Source organism: Peromyscus californicus, unplaced genomic scaffold, assembly GCF_007827085.1.
Source record: "Peromyscus californicus insignis strain IS unplaced genomic scaffold, ASM782708v3 Scaffold_16__1_contigs__length_79575227, whole genome shotgun sequence".
NCBI lineage: Eukaryota > Metazoa > Chordata > Mammalia > Rodentia > Cricetidae > Peromyscus > Peromyscus californicus.
Genome location: NW_026294458.1, coordinates 71036286 through 71052180, shown reverse-complemented (window position 1 = coordinate 71052180; position 15895 = coordinate 71036286). Strand labels below are relative to the sequence as shown.

The 15895-nt window shown below is 44.5% G+C and overlaps 1 protein-coding gene across 6 annotated transcripts in view; it reads left to right on the top strand.

Annotated features, from left to right (window-relative positions):
• Tiam1 (TIAM Rac1 associated GEF 1) overlaps window positions 1–15895 on the top strand; it is a 385599-nt gene that overhangs the window by 136079 nt on the left and 233625 nt on the right. The window contains exon 3 of one of the 6 annotated variants that reach the window (XM_052741100.1): window positions 12046–12096. The exons of the other annotated variants lie outside the window; for them this stretch is intronic. The gene's annotated coding sequence lies outside the window, so the exon portion shown is untranslated. The remainder of the gene's footprint in view (window positions 1–12045; window positions 12097–15895) is intronic. 6 annotated transcript variants of the gene reach the window in all.

The following is a 15895-nucleotide window of genomic DNA, read 5'->3' as shown; positions in this document are numbered from 1 at the left end:
TATTGACCAGGTATTGGATGCAGGACTCACCAGTGGATAGTCCATATTTAATTTAGAAAATGCTTCAAGCCGAGTGACACGGCGCACCGCTGAGGCCCAAGGATCACGAGTTCAATCCCATCCTGGCTACTTAGCCAGGTTTTTGGCTCGTCTGGACTACACGATGAGAACTGTCTTCAAGAGAACAGGAGAAGGATGAGGGAAGAACAAACGGGGGGGGGGGCGCTTTAAGGAACACCTTGCCTTTTTATACACAGTCGCTCACTTTTGGAGATCTTAGCATTGACTAAGAAAAATACATATCACCAAGCAGAGACGGCAGTTTTATATTTAAGAACGCCTGTTGTGTCTTGAGGTCACTGGATGACAGAAGTGTGATGAAACCACACCCCTCTCCTCTCCAGCCTTCTGTGTCTTCCGGTGAGCTAAGTTCATTGATTCTGTTTCTCACCTGAAGATGGAGTGAAGGTATCATCCACCTGCTGGTGTTAAGATTCAGTGAGTTTTTACAATCAAAGGTCCTTTCCTGGGTCAGGGTCACGGTCAGCGTCAGGGTCAGGAGTCCGTAAAGATGTCACTCTCCGGAGCATGTGTGCTGGTATAGCTACCATCTTCTAATTTGTATACCAAAAGGTAGCATGCCCTTACGTTTCCTTCCAGTTCTGTCAAAACATAGTTTTCTTTTTGATGGCTAGGACCGTGCGGCCGATAGGTGGGTTTATTTTTCTTAGAGAACGTTGGGAATGGTGTGTAGGCATGTGTGCACACATGCTCTCGTGAGCCATGAGAATCGATAAAAACGTCAATGTTTCCTTGAAAGCTTTGAATTTTAAGGCAAATGTTAAGTTAACTTTGTTTGTGTTAAGGGAATAAATAACACTAGAGAGAGACGTTTATGAGCTGGTGTCTTGGCTTTGAAGATTCAGGGAAAGACGTCCTGCTTGTGCATGGGATCACTCATGTTGCTTTTATGAACTCGGAGTTAAAAATCTTAATGGGTTTTAATGACCCTAAATGTCATATTGAATTTCAGCTTAGGCGGTTTCAGATAACACCTCTTCAAAATTGGTGTGTTTTACTCATCTCTTGGGCTATAATACATACCCAAGACACAAAAATCTTCCAATTTAAAAAAAAGAAATAAACCTTCAAATTTTGTAACTTTTGCTGTGAGAAACAGAAACTTTGGGGAGCAGGTTCTTGTGTTTCTTAGCCGAAGGAAAATATTTTATCTCTCAGTGGACCCAAGCAATTCATTCTGTCAGCCAAAAGGAGTGATTTCCTTTCCTTTGCCTTGGGGTTTGAAGAAATAATATATGCAATTATTCAATTTAGTTGACCTAACTAAGCTTTATTCTTTTAAAGAAAATGTTAATAGATTGTTATATACTCTTAAGTCCAAGCCATTACAGTTTGAAATGGTACCAAGAATTCAGTGTGGCTGTGGTAGGGATTTCAAGGAGGAAACCTTTCTTGCTTTGCAGACACATTTTTATGTATGTATCTTTGAGAGTTATAAATGCTAAAATGTTAAAAGAACATCTACAGCTGTAGCAATTCATTGCTCTGGTACAGCTTAGTAACAAGTTCTATAAGTAGACAGTTCTATCTCTTGACGGAACCTGCCTTTTTAGTTGTGTCAAGAATGCCTTTGGTTGCATGGGAAGAACATGGGGGAGGAGAGGCTAAGATCCACAGCTCTCTGCATCCCAGTCATACAGGCCTGGTGATCTCACACCACGTCAAATTGTTCTCCCTAAGTGGCTAATGCTCGTGTTCTTTCAATTGATCGTAACTTTGCTCCCATACCGAGGGAGCAAGCATCATTTCAGACCCATGAACGATGAGCTATGCTGTACGGATGGTCAAGTTCTGCCTGCACCAAGGCTCTGGCGGAAGATTATGTTTGCCATTGAATCAGCGTGTTTCGATGTTTAACGTATGATGAAGAAAAGATGTAAGCTATTTCCCACGGCTGTCTTCAATTTCATTTTTAGTAGATTAAAATTATGTGGTGGTTTGTTTAAAATACACAGTTTCACATTTCCCTTGATCACAAGAACCATTACTGTTATGTGGGAGAACAGGCCCTGGTTTCCCTCAGGCCCACCGTATCCTGAGTTATTCATTCAGAGAGACAGTACAAAAAGTAAGATTGTTTTAAGATTTTCCACACCGTCCTGAAAACAGGTGCTCCCTTTGTGAATTCAAGGGGGTGAGTTCATGTGGTCATTCCAGCCTTGTTTCAGCCCTGGTTCTGAGGAACAAAGGCATGTTCTTTGCCCTGAAGATTGACATTTGCTTGCAGAGATTAGGCACTTCCTGTGACCCCCGGGTCCTAAGGCTGCTGGTGCGGAGGGGCAAGTCCAAGGAAGCCAGCCAGCACAGGGAGGCATGTGGGCCCTTGTGATTTGCACAGAGGCAGGCTGAGGCTTGCTGAGGCGGTTATCAGGCGGTCTGTGGTGCTCTCATTCCACAGCACAGCACTGAAAAGCCTCCACTTCCTTTGTTCTCCCTGAATGGCCAGTGTGGAGACCTGTTGCCTCCGTCCCTTAGATCATTCTCTTCTGCCCTCCACAGCATGCTGCCGAGAGCAGCCTGGCACCCTCACATTCTGACTCCTGAAGTGGAATGAAAGGGCTTCTTTCTGGGGGAGAGAGGTTTGTTCCACACAGAACTGCCTTTGACAGGAACGACTCCCCCCTAGCCAAGTGAGGACATAACGGGTTGGCAGCCGGCCAGCGGGGCCGGCCGTAAACTGGAACAAGGTTTTATCAAGGCTTTGTCTGGTCATCTCCTTTCTGGCAGGGTGCATTGGGCAAGTGAAACCCAAGTGTGTTGGTCAGTCTCACTGTAAACCTTTAAATTCGACACTGCGTGGAGACCACGCGGGCCTGAGGTTTGCAGGCAATTAACGAAACGTCCCAAAGAACAGGAAGAACAATTCCAAATTGGCGCCAAGAATGCTTTTAATTTAAACATAACTGCAGTTGTACAAGTGGCAGAGTGTCTTGCCAACAGTTTCTCTGTCTAAACTTCAGTGGAAAGAGAATAGATGGTGTGGTTTGTGGTTTATTTTAGAGACAATGGGATTGATTCCCCGAAAACTCTCCTTTTATTCTTGAAGAAAAAGAAAAGGTGACCTGACAATATGCAGTGTGCTCGTTATGAGTGGGGCGTGTGGAGGTGTTTTTGTGTCATCCTCTGCTTTTCTAGATTGTTTTTGTTTCAGGAGAAAGGATGAAATAGAGAAGAAGGGAATGAAAGGAGAAAGTGATTTGAAGCATGGAATTGTTTTTTTTAATTTAAAAGTTTTTTTTTTTTCATTTTACATACCAACCCCAGTTCCCCCTCCCTCCCCTCGTCTCACTCACCCCCCCTCCCATCCATTCCTCAGAGAGGGTAAGACCTCCCATGGGGAGTCAGCCAAGTCTGGCATATCAAGTTGAGGCAGGACCAAGCCCCGCCCCCCGGAATCGAGGCTGAACAAGGTGTCCTTCCATAGGGAGTGGGCTTTTCCATGTTTGTGGGGGTGGGGCACGTGGGAACAGAGGTCACAGAACAACTTGCAGGAGCCACTTTTCTCCTCTTAGCTGGTGGGTCCCGGGAATTGAACCCAGGCCGTCAAGCCTGGTGGCAGCCCTCTTTCCTACTGAGCCATGTCACCAGTCCAGTATTGCTTTTTGATGTAAAAAGACCTGTGTGTGAAATTGGTACTTGCCGTTCTCCTGACTTTGGCCAAGCCAACTTCTTTGCCGTGGTCTGTTAAGGGATTTATAAACTCACATGCATCCCTCCCTTGGGTGGTTATATTTCTTCATGGCTGAACATGGCACCTGCTACATGAAAGGTATCTCAAAGGCTTATTTCCCTTCCCGGACTGTGTTGTATTACAGATCTGTAGTTGATCTGAAGACACACCTTCATTGCTACTGTGGTAGCCTCCATCCAGGTTTTGCTTTAGAACCTTAGGCTATTGTGTTAGGACGTAACTCTTGGATGCTTCTAAGTTTATCGTACTTATTGAGGTCCGGTTCAGCGCTGGGCAGTGTTTTCAGGGAATCAGGTTAACAAGTCACTGCTTAGAGCTGTTACTTTTCTGTTGATAAAATACCACGACTGGAAGCCACTTAATGAAGAAAGAGTTTGTATTGGTTTATTGTTCCAAGGACAAGTCCATAATGGCAGCCTGAGCAGGAAGCTGAGAGATCTAGTTTTGGCCACACACAGGAAGGAGAAAGAGAACTGGAAGTGGAGTAAGGCTCTAAACCCCGATTCCAGTTGCGTACTTCCTCCAGCAAGGTTCTGTGTCTGAATGGTTCCATAACCTCCCCAAACAGCACTACCAGGTGGGGACCCAGGATCCCAATATGTGAGCCCATGGGGGATGTTTCTCAATTGAGCCACCTCACTGCTCTCATCCTGTGATGGTCTACAGCGCAATAGACTGTGCAAACCAAGAGTCCGGTGGTGCTGATGTTGCGGAGATGACAGTGGAGGTAAGAGGACAGGCACTGAGGCTAGCTGGGATTTCTATTTCAGACAGACGGAGTCAGGACTGCCTCTCTGAGGAAGTACGATTTTGAGATCTACGCAGAGATGAGGAGCAGGCTTCCTTCTGGACTCTGGAGAAAGAGCATTACAGGCAGGAGGAATTGCACATGGTAGGAAGGGCAGGGCAGAATAGGGTCACAGGCCCTCCTCATCTTCAGGAGGGAGGCTGGACCACAAAACAAGCTCCTTGACTGCTCCTCAGAGATTGTTGGACAGATTCTACAGAGAAGATGGGAAATGATAGTGCATCTGTTACTTTGATTACAATTCCTTTCATATTATAATTAACTGCTAACTGTAATTATAGGACTTCCTCTAATTTAGTTTAGCACTCTGGGGACCTCTATTAGCCTATATCCCAATCAATTTCACAGCCATTAAGGGGGAAAAGCCATGTTCCTGTTGAATTTTAAATCCACTGGGAGCCTGTTCCACTTATTCGCTAGCTTGCCTGCTTTTCTCACAGATCCGAGGTTGGTGTATTACGTCCAACCAGTTTAGGCTTGGTGTGCTGTTTCATGTCTGCTGCGTGTTGATTCCCCATTAGGCCAGAGTTTCATAGATACTTGTTAATGAATTCCATGCATCCCGTGCCCTTCTTTAGGAACCTCCCCAATCAGTACAACAATTTTTATCTAACAGCCGAGGGAGCCGCTGTGCCCGCCCCCTCCCCAGAATGGACGCTGGAGTCAATATTCTCTCGTCTAGCACCTTCTCGCACCCTCGTGGTCTCTGCTAACGTTCATTCATGTTTTCCCAGTTGGTTCCAATATTAAGTTCTCCTGTCAGAGGGACCAGGCTGGGCCTCCTCTGTGCCTCTTTGGCATATCTGGTGATTTACTGCCTTTAGGTTCCCTCGGCCGGGAGGGCTCCTTTGGTTCTTTTCTCTGCCGATCGGGTGCAAACCACCATGCTTCCATCATTGCTGCCGTGGTGTGTGCTTCTGCTGCCCCCGGAGACAAACATCGATCCACTGTGGGGCCAGCTGTTACCTCACTGAGAGTGGCCTGGTGAGAGGCTGAGTCCCCTCTGGACAGGTGCCATGTTACTCATTTTGAATGACGGCTGTAGCAGGTGATAGGCGGCTAAAATCGGAAGACACCAAGACTCATGAGTGAGGAAGGAGAAGGCTACGTGAGCCCCGCTGAGCTGGTGCACTCTGATGTGTGAAAAGATTTTCACTTTTAGAGGTGGTTTGGGTCCATCCTGAGCCGAGAGTTCCCTCTATCCCCTCTGATTCATGGCCCCTGCCTCACCACCACCCCACTGCCTGTATCAGAGCGATATACCATTGTTCACCCAATGTTTTCACCCAGAGGCCACAGTTCACATTGGGGTCCACTTGTGGTGTTGGGTTTTATGAGGGTCTGGACAAAAATGTACTGTTATTACAGATGACCCCCAATTTATGGTGGGTTGACTTAGGTTTAGGTTTGTGTGTGTGTGTGTGTGTGTGTGTGTGTGTGTGTGTGTGTGTGTGTTTTCCTTTCTGATGGTGTGGAAGTGACTCACACTCAGTGAAAAACGACTTAAGCTTTCACCTTTAGATCTTTTCCCAGGCTGGCTGCCGTGCCATGCCCCTGCCACAGGCCATGCCATGCTATGCCATGCCCTGGCCATAGGTGATGTGTTGACTAGATTACATGGGCTATTGATACGCTGTTATAAAAGAGACGCTGTGCCGCACGGTGTGCCCTGCTCTAGACTGGTAAAAGCGTCACGAGCGCTTTCGAGGTAGCCACGGCGAAGGTCTGGTGTCGAGTTGGGTGGTAAAGGCGTGTGGAGCTTATGGTGATTTCAGGTTCGGATGGGCTTATTTGGCTACAACCCCATTGTAAGCTAGGGAGCGCCTGTGACCTGCGGAATCAGTGTCACCACCCTAAAAGTCCCCTGCTCTCTACCTGTGTGTTCTTTGCCCACCGCCACTCTCGTCCTCTGGCCCCTTCAGTGTTTCTGTCGTTTGACTTTTTCTAGAACGTCAGTGAGTTGGAATCATCCGGCACCAAGCCTTCTTTAGTAATGCACATTGAACATTCTTCCGTGTTCTCTGTGGCTTGATCCTTCCTTTTTGGGTCTGAACAATATGATGCTGTATGATGTACACACGGTTCCTTCGCCTTGTCTGAGTTGTTTGTGTTACAGGCGTGCGTTTCTATACCCGGCTTCGGAAGGACATCACAGTTGCTTCCAAGTTTTGGGGAAATTATGAATAAAGCTGCTATAAACATTCATTTGTAGAGTTTTGAATGAACATAATATAAAGATGTATTTATGTATTTTATATATTTTATGAGGGTTTTTTCTTCTGATTATAAGAAAAACATATGTTCAAATGTGTAACATTTGGAAAATGTAAAAAGAATTCTTAGACAATCTGTACAAGCCTATTTATTAATTTTATGTAACAAAATACGTGAAATCGAAACTCTGCTGGAAATGTAGGACATATGGTTATTGTATATTATTACAGTTGGTGGTAAAGACAAGAAAGATTTAGGGCATTCTAAATGCTGGTTCTGTTTCTATTAAAACTGCCTAAGTGGCTTTTTATGATACTCAATATTCAAACAAACAGTGCCAGCCTTACGAAATAGCTAACAGAGGTTCCAGCATTCTTCCCTTGAAAGAGTGTAGCTATGCCAGCAGTGGTCTGTAGTGCCGGTGGGGGAACCCTGGTCCTTGATGTGGGATTGTGCGGATTTTAGGATCTGCACAGTCTAGGATCCGCTTCTGGCATCTTCTGGGTAAGAGGTAGAGGGGCCCTGCTGGGCACGCTGGCGGAAATGTGGAGAGGGTGTTAGTATAATCATTACCCCTTAAGTTGACCCACTTATTCTGATGCTGTTCATTTTTTCGTTTTCAACAAGGTCACAAAACCTAACTCAATTGAAAAACAGTATTCTGTGACTTGCGAGTGTCTAGCAAATTTTAAAAAATGTAAATATCCATTATTTCTTTCTGATGGAAGAACGCAGGTCTGGGAAGAGGAATGCAAACGATGAATCTTGTAACTTAGACTGCTGCTTCTGGGTGCATGAGCACGCTCGTGGGACCAACCCCAGCCTTGCCATGATAGTCTTGGAGGTAGATGATTGAATGTGTGACAGAGTGCCAGGGTGTGGTCTGCAAAGGTGTCCGGTAGACAGATCTGGTTCTCCTCATTGGCTCCTTGCAAGGTGTGGCTGGTGCTACTCCAGAGTGAGTGCTCAGGTCAGGGGCTCATTTTCCCTGTGGTTAGATTTCTACAGATGCAGAAGGAATTGGGTCTTTTGCTTTGAAAACTCTTCCAGCATTGGCCTGGTGTTGACCCTGGAAAATTTCACCCAACTTTCACACAGAGAAAGTAGAGACATCCACTTGTGCCTGTGCTGAATGGAGTTCAATATCATGCGGTTAAAACAATGTTTTTGATCAATCAAAACTGGTGTATTTTGACATAGGTTCTTTACAAAGCTCTGGACTTGATAGCATGGTAAAATATACTAATATAAGCCGGGCGGTGGTGGCGCACGCCTTTAATCCCAGCACTCAGGAGGCAGAGGCTGGTGGATCTCTGTGAGTTCGAGGCCAGCCTGGGCTACAGAGTGAGTTCCAGGACAGGCTACAAAGCTACACAGAGAAACCCTGTCTCGAAAAACCAAATATATATATTAATATAAATGTACATATTATATACATATCTATAAATATACAAATATACTAATATATATCCAATACAAAGTACATTTATGTTGGACTTTTTTTTTTCTTCAGCTCTTTTACTTTTCAAGAACCATAATGAAGTTTTATCTAAAACCTATTAGTCTTTGGTCTAGAGACCACAGTTCCTTGTGGAGCTGGCATCATGGTTCATCTCTGAGACGCTTGTCTACACATTCCTAGTAAACCCAGCATCTCTGTCTGTGTAGACAGATGCCCTCGTGTTCTTAATTCTTGCATTGAAGGGATGCTCATATGAAAAGTGCTTTCTCTCCAGGAATAATCAAAACCAAGGTCGTATTTACACTGGAGGGGACAGTGATGTTAACGGATGGATTGCTTGTTTTCAGTGGCAGTAACCGGGGATGGGGTGGGGGTGGGGGGGGGGTGGGGTCCTTTTCTTGTAATGTTCAGGACTAGAAGTGTTTCAAATTCCAGAGTTTTTGGACTTTGCAACATTTGCATAGACTTTATTCTTAGGTTGGTAGTTCTCAACCTGTGGGTTGTGACCCTGTGGGAGGGGGTTGAATGGGGTCCCACGAGATATCCTGCATATCAGATATTTACGGTTCATAACAGTAGCAAATTTATAGTTATGAAGTAGGTTTATGGTTGGAGGTCACCACAACGTGATTAACTCTATTAAAGGGTCACAGCATTAGGAAGGTTGAGAGGACTTTTTGAGTGTGATGTTCCAGGTTTCCAAGCATTTTTCGTTTCGGATTTTAGGGTTGGGGTGCTCAACCTTGCATGGAGGTTCGCACACATGACTTCTTAATGACAGTTTCATGCATTAAAGAGTGAAGAGAAGCATGAAAGGTGGATCCTGGGGTCCTGCCCTCCTGGTGACTAAAGAGTATAAGGACATTGGGCATGGTGCCGCATGCCTTTGATCCCAGCACTCAAAGGCAGGGGCAGGTGGATGTCTGTGAGTTCGAGGCCAACCTGGTCTACAAAGTGAGTTGCAGGACAGCTACACAGGAAACCCTGTCTTGACCCCACCCCCCATCTCCCTGCATAAAAAAAAAAAAAAGAACACTACTGGGCAGGGGAGGGGGTGGTTCATTGGGTAAAGGGAGTTAGTGCTCTTGCAGAGGACCCAGATTCTGTTCCCAGCACCAACATGGCAGCTCACAGCCATCTATAACTTCAGTTTCAGGGGATCCAATGCTGTCTTCTGATCTCAGGCTCCTACATGCATGCGGTGCACATACACACGTTCAGGCATACATACATACATGCAATCTTCAGAACAAAACAAAAAGCAGCACAGGATTGGTGAGTCCTGTCTTTAATCCCAACACCCGGGAGGCAGAACCAAGTGGATGTCTGTGAGTACAAGGCCAGTCTGGTCTATAGAGTGAGTTACAGGACAGCCAGGGCTACACAGAGACCTTGCCTCAGAACGAATTCCTGATTTTTACATCATTGATTATTTAATCAGAACTAAAAACCTTATGTTCATAATACTATAGCAAGATAGTCGGGCAATGAGGGTAGGAAAACCCAAGTTCTCTGAACAGCACTCATTCCCTTGAGCTCTGGCTTTAGGAGATGCTTTCTGAACATTCCTGGGGGGAGACTTAAAGAGCATGTCTACCTCAAGGAATCTGCAGGAAACAGTGTGTTCCAGGGCCACAGAGAGCTCCGACTACTGAATGTAAGGAAATAAATTCGTCATGTTGGATGTATCTTTGCGGCAGAGCACAGAATGAAAAGCCCCAATCTCAGAGCAGAGGCCTGACATTTATAGTTATAAATATATGCTTTAGGAACTGATTTATGTAGGAGAAAGCCAGTGCTAAAAGAGACGAATGGAAGCTTTTTCTCACTAAGTAGGTTAGACTACTCATCAAATATTGTTTAAAACCATTGTCTCTGGAGACTGGAAATAAGAAACTGAAGAGCGGCATCTAAAGAAAGGATAGCCAGCCAACCGTTTGGTTTCTATGTGTAAACCCAAACTGGGGCGGCCCTATGCACACCTGGTGCCCAAGGGCCCAATTCTGCTACTGCCTTTAAAATTTTCTTTTTCAGGAAGCTAATTTTAAATTAACAACAACAAAAAAGAACCTGAAATGATCTGTAAACAGGTTACTCTAACAGATCCAATGGAATGCCCTTGGGAAAATGTTATGAAATTTAAATTTGTGTGGATGAATAAAGTTTTATTGGCATAGCCACACCCATTTATGCCTTGCTTATGGTGGATTTTATGCTCTGGGAGCAGAAGCTGAGACCAGACACAGACTGCATGGTCTGAAGAGCCTACAGTATTTACCATGTGACCTTTTGCAGAAGAATTTTCTTAAAAACACAACAACAAAAAAACAAATGAATTTGTTTTTAAGTGTACATTAAACATAAGAATTGCACGTGTGAGTGGGGGGACATGATGCAGAGAAGGTTCCCGTGTCTTGCTTAGCACAACTGGAGCTGATTGCCACCAGCAACGTTTACCTGTGTGACTTGACTATCACTTGACAGTGGGTGGTGCTGACCTAGCAGCTTCCTTTCTTCCTTTTCTTCCAGGATGCGGATGGACCCCAGGTCCTTCCCCACACCAGGCAAATGCTTTACTGCTAAACGATAGTCCCAGCCTTATCTGCTGTTTTTGGTTTTCCAGTTTCTCAGATTGTTTACTTCTCTCATGAGCTTGAAGGTGCACGTGAGGATTTATCCAAATCCTGTTTTTTGTTGTTGTTTGTTTGTTTTTCAAGACAGGGTTTCTCTGTGTAGTCCTGGCTGTCCTGGATCTCACTCTGTAGACCAGGCTGGCCTCGAACTCACAGAGATCCACCTGCCTCTGCCTCCTGAGTGCTGGGATTAAAGGTCTGTGTAACCACCTCCTGGCTTCAAGTATAGAAAACTTGAGGCATGAAAAGTACAGAAGGAGCCTTCAAGATGGGCTCTTGTTAGCCAGCGCCTCGTCCTCTCTTCTGGGCGCTCTGTTCTGCTTCTTATACCTTGTCAGCAGACCTGTCTTGTTTACATAACAGATGGGGGGTGTGTGTGTGTGTGTGTGTGTGTGTGTGTGTGTGTGTGTGTGTGTGTGTGTGTGTATGTGTGTCCATATCCGGTCCTGACGTTACTAACTTGTGCTTTGGACACTTGTAATTTGCATTAAAAGTTTGTTATAATGAGAAAGAAGGACATGGTCCCCACACACTACCGAGGGAGGTTGTCCATTCCCATAGTACTATGAGCATCTTGCCTGTGCTACCCCCTTAGGTTCATTCCCAGTCCTTGGTCTGTTTTGGGGACTTACGGCGGGACGCTGTGACTCTCATTTTGACTTTGAAAACAATCTCAAGTTGCTCAGTTCTGAAGGGCGATCGAGTACAGAGAATTGTTCAAGAACATTGGGGAAAGACGTACTTGAAGTGCTTCCTTCCTAGTGTTTTACTTAAAAACAAAAACATCTAATGATGCGTTTCCTCAGTTCCTTTCATGTCCTCAAGCCTTTTCTTTTATGTTCACTCATTCAGCTTGAACTTCCCGTGTTCCCCTGTGCTGGACACAGGCGGAGCGTGTGAACACCTGTGGCCATGACAGGGCGAGTGGTCCACAGTGAGTTACAAGGATACGGTCATCAGCCAGCAAATACCTCCGCTTGTTCTACTTAGAGCCGGGCTCTGCTCCCTGGCCGTTGGATGGAGCCTGGTCGTTTCGAAACAGCAGGTCCTAACAGACAGAGGAGCAGCTGTCAGCTCGGGAAACCTGTCCGTTGTCCTAGATTGTTCGGCTGATTTGTGACATAACCTTGGAAAGTCATTTTGTTTTCCATTCCAGGTTTTCTTTCTGGAAAGTGGAAAATCACAGCGCATAAAGCTTCAGCACCAGGTACCTGGAATTCTCTCCTCTCTGTTCCTCACGCTTCCCCATGTGTATGGGCATCTACATGGCACACAGTTACGCTTTTTCAAGATGGTTGCAGACTGGGTGTAGATACAGGACCTCTCCCCGCTCGGTCCTGAGGCTCACTGGCACTGTCCTTGTAAGGGACAACTTGCATGGGCGAACGTGCAGTATTGGTGGGCAAGCCCAGTGTCAGATTGGGAAATCTGTCCGATCCGTTTGGAGCATATTTGCAAGACGGGGTGAAAGATCTGTGGATGTGTGCAGATGTATTGAGACAGGATCCATCCTGCAAACTTTTGAGGTCCTGGTGAGTGACATGTGGCCCTGGCTTGAGCACAGTAGGTGTTTACCAGGTATCATTTTGCACTGTCTTAGGACTGCTTAGTGGCTCGTGTCCCTTAGAGATCACTGTTTGGATTAGAAGAGGGGGAATGCTTGACATTTTGTACTATTTTAAATTATGAAAATGGTGGCCATGTTTTACATTTTTAAAAGACGTTCATAATACAGAGCAAATACATTGAAAAAAACATATATCCATGCTACTTTTGTATTTTGATACTCCCACCTGTGACCTGAATGCTGGGATTCTAGCACTATTATTTATTGTTTTTGTTTTGATTTTTTTTTAATATCAGAGGACTTGTCTTTTATTTGTACATTTAAAATAATACTAAGTGACTGAGAAACTTTTTATGGTTTTGGTTTTATTTTATAAATTGTAAAAAGAAAAAGCATAGGGAGTTCACCTTTCTCTCTTTCAGTGTGCTGTAATTTTCTCATTTGTCCTGTCAGAGAAAAGCATCATGGGAGGTCTCCAGTGTGGGAGGGAGAACTCACCAGTTGCATGAAGAAGTTGGCTTGGGTATCATTTGTTCTTTGCCCTTTCATGAGTTGTTGGCCACCAAATGCTGACTCTGGAGAGTTTGTGTTTTTCGTTTTCTTTTGGGACCTGGTCAGAGTATACAGGTAACGTCTGTATTGTTCCCTTGCGGTGCCTGCTGCGCTAATCTCAGAAGCTGGTTGTTTTGTCCCTTGTGATGGCGTGGAGTGGCTTCCTTGTCACCTAGTGGTTCTGAGGCGTCTAGTTCCACAGGTCTGGGTTTGTGTACCAGCATCTCATGGGAGAGGTGTTTCTCTTTCCCTTCCTTTCCTTCAGTGTCTCACTTCAAGCATTTCCTAGTGACCCAGTTGAAATGTGTTCACCTGCCCAGATTTCTTCCTGGTTTAGCTGGTTTTTGTCTTAGTTCATTTCAAGGTGATACAACGAAACATCACAGATTGGGTGATGTAGATAGTAGGTTTTTTGTTTTTATTTTTATTTTTCAACAGTTCTGAAGAACATGAGGACTGAGATCAGGGTACTGGCTGGTCATGCTCTCTTCTGGTTTGAAGACCTCATCTTCTCTGTATCTTCTCATGGTTGAGACAGATTGTCCCTCTTGTCTTCTGTAAGGACAGTAAATCCTTCATTGCAGTAAAAATCACCTGGATTGGTTTTGACTGACACAGGAACTGTGTTCTATGTGTCTTTTCCTAGAGTTGGTATGTTACAGAGCCACTCAGATGGAGTTGATTTCAAATGCTCTTCTGTGCCAGCTTTTACTTAGCAGCTTATGGAGTTATCTCATTTATTTTTTGTAACAACCATTTGAGAGTCATTGTTATTTTTCTCCTCAGGTAGGGAAACTGAGGCTTGCAGAACTTTAGCATTATCCAGCGTCATTCATCTTGTGAGTGATGGGGTGGGACTCAAGCTTCACACTGAATTCAGAACCCCCTGTCCCTAACCAATCTGGTATACTTGTATTGAATCGGCTGCAAAGACTATTTTGTGAAAGTTTCGTGCATTAAATTTAGGATTTGACCCACATTTTAATGAACTAGAAATACTGGGTTATTAATTTATTTATATTGTGGCTGGTAATAGCTTCGTTGCCTTCTAATTGATTTTTATCAAATGCTTTATTGAGCTATAATTCATATACTTAACACCTCAGTAGCTCTTAGAGTTTTGTCATAATCCTCAAAGTCATTTTGGAAAGAAAGACACTGTTAGCAGTTGTTTTTCATTTCCTGCTAACTCTTGCCCGCACAACCTACTGCCCCACCCATTTGTCTACAGAGTACTCTTCTGCACATTTAGAAGGAACGTGCAATCTTTGTTATTAATTTCTTTCACTTACCATGATATATTCATCTGAATTGTAGCATGCATCAATATTTCGTTTCTCTTCTTGGCAAATGATATTCACTTGTCTGACTCTGCTAGGCTTTGTTCATCCGTGCGTCAGTTGATGGGTATTTGGTTTATTTCCCCTTTAGGCTGTTCTGATTGCTGCTGCTATGAAAATTTGATGTGGATGCTTTTGTTTCTCTTCATTATGCACCCTGGAGTGGAATTGGTGGGTCCCGTGAAAACTCAAGCTTCGGCCTTTTGAGGACCCGTTAGAGCGTTTTCCGTAGCAGATGCATCATCTTGTATTTCTCCCAGTAGTGTGTGATGATTCCCGTTTTCCACATCTTCGCCATCACTTATCTGTCCCTTTTACTATAACCAGTGGAGCAGGTGTGATTTGTCTTTCCTTAATGATTACTGTTGTGCATCTTTTTATGTGGAATTGACTTCTGAATCCAGGTTTGCGTTTACTTTTTAGAGTAAGCTGAACACGCTATACTAGCATTGATGTTTTCTCATCTCCATCATCTCCATCATCATCACCACCACCACCACCATCGTCGTCGTCATCACCATGATCAATTTGGTCTCTCAAATTGTATATACTTCATCAACTTACCCAACTTGAAGCCTTGTATGAATTTTTTTTTTTTTATTTTTTATTTTTGGCTAAGGGCACAGCATTTTGCTTTAGAGACAGAAAGTTTTTCCCAGTACCCACCTGTGTTGTGACTGCGTGAGTGAGAAGAGGGTTGGTGTTGTTGGGTCAAGGAACCAAACTAACAGCAAGAGCATGAGAAAGGCGAAGAGCCCTGTGGGCTAAGAGCACCAAATGTAGTGGGGCCTCTGTCTATAATCCTAACACTTGGACGGCTGAGATAAGGAGGATTGCTGTGACAAGGAGGATTCAAGCCAGCCTGGGCTACATAGAGAGTTCCTGTCTTAAAAAACATACATATATACAGGTAGACCACCTCCATAGACTACCTAAGGGCTAGGTTTAGGCAGGCCAGACCATGGTCAAACATTCTAAAAGAATGTCACTCTAGATAGATAGCTTACTCTATAGTGTCCGAGTAAATGGCTCAGTTTTATCAGTGTCTCGTGTATGCTTGTATGTGAGCATGGTGCCTGAGGAGGCCAGAAGAGGACATTGGATCCCCTGGAACTAGAGTTCTAGGCAGTGGTAAGTCACCTGACAAGGATGCTGAGCATTGAATCAGCTCCTCTGTAAGAGTATGAGAGGAAGTGCACTTAACTGCTGAGCCATCTCTTCAGCTCCCCACCCCCCACCAGATGGTTTTTCTATTAGATACGATTCCTGCGTGAAAATAATATAAACTAACCCAAGATCAGAAGGTGGGGCCTCCTCCTCCTCTTATTCTTTGAGGCTGTTAATTTTTTAGTGTCCTCTTTTTTTCTTTTTCTTTTCGAGATTATAATTCCATCATCCCCCTTCCCTTTCCTCCCTCTGCATGCGCCCCTGTACCCATCCACATGAATTGTTATTTTGTGCATATATGTAATACATACATATTTTAAAGTATAGCCTGCTCAGTCTGTGTCATGTATTCCCATGTGTGTTTTCAGGGCTGACCATTG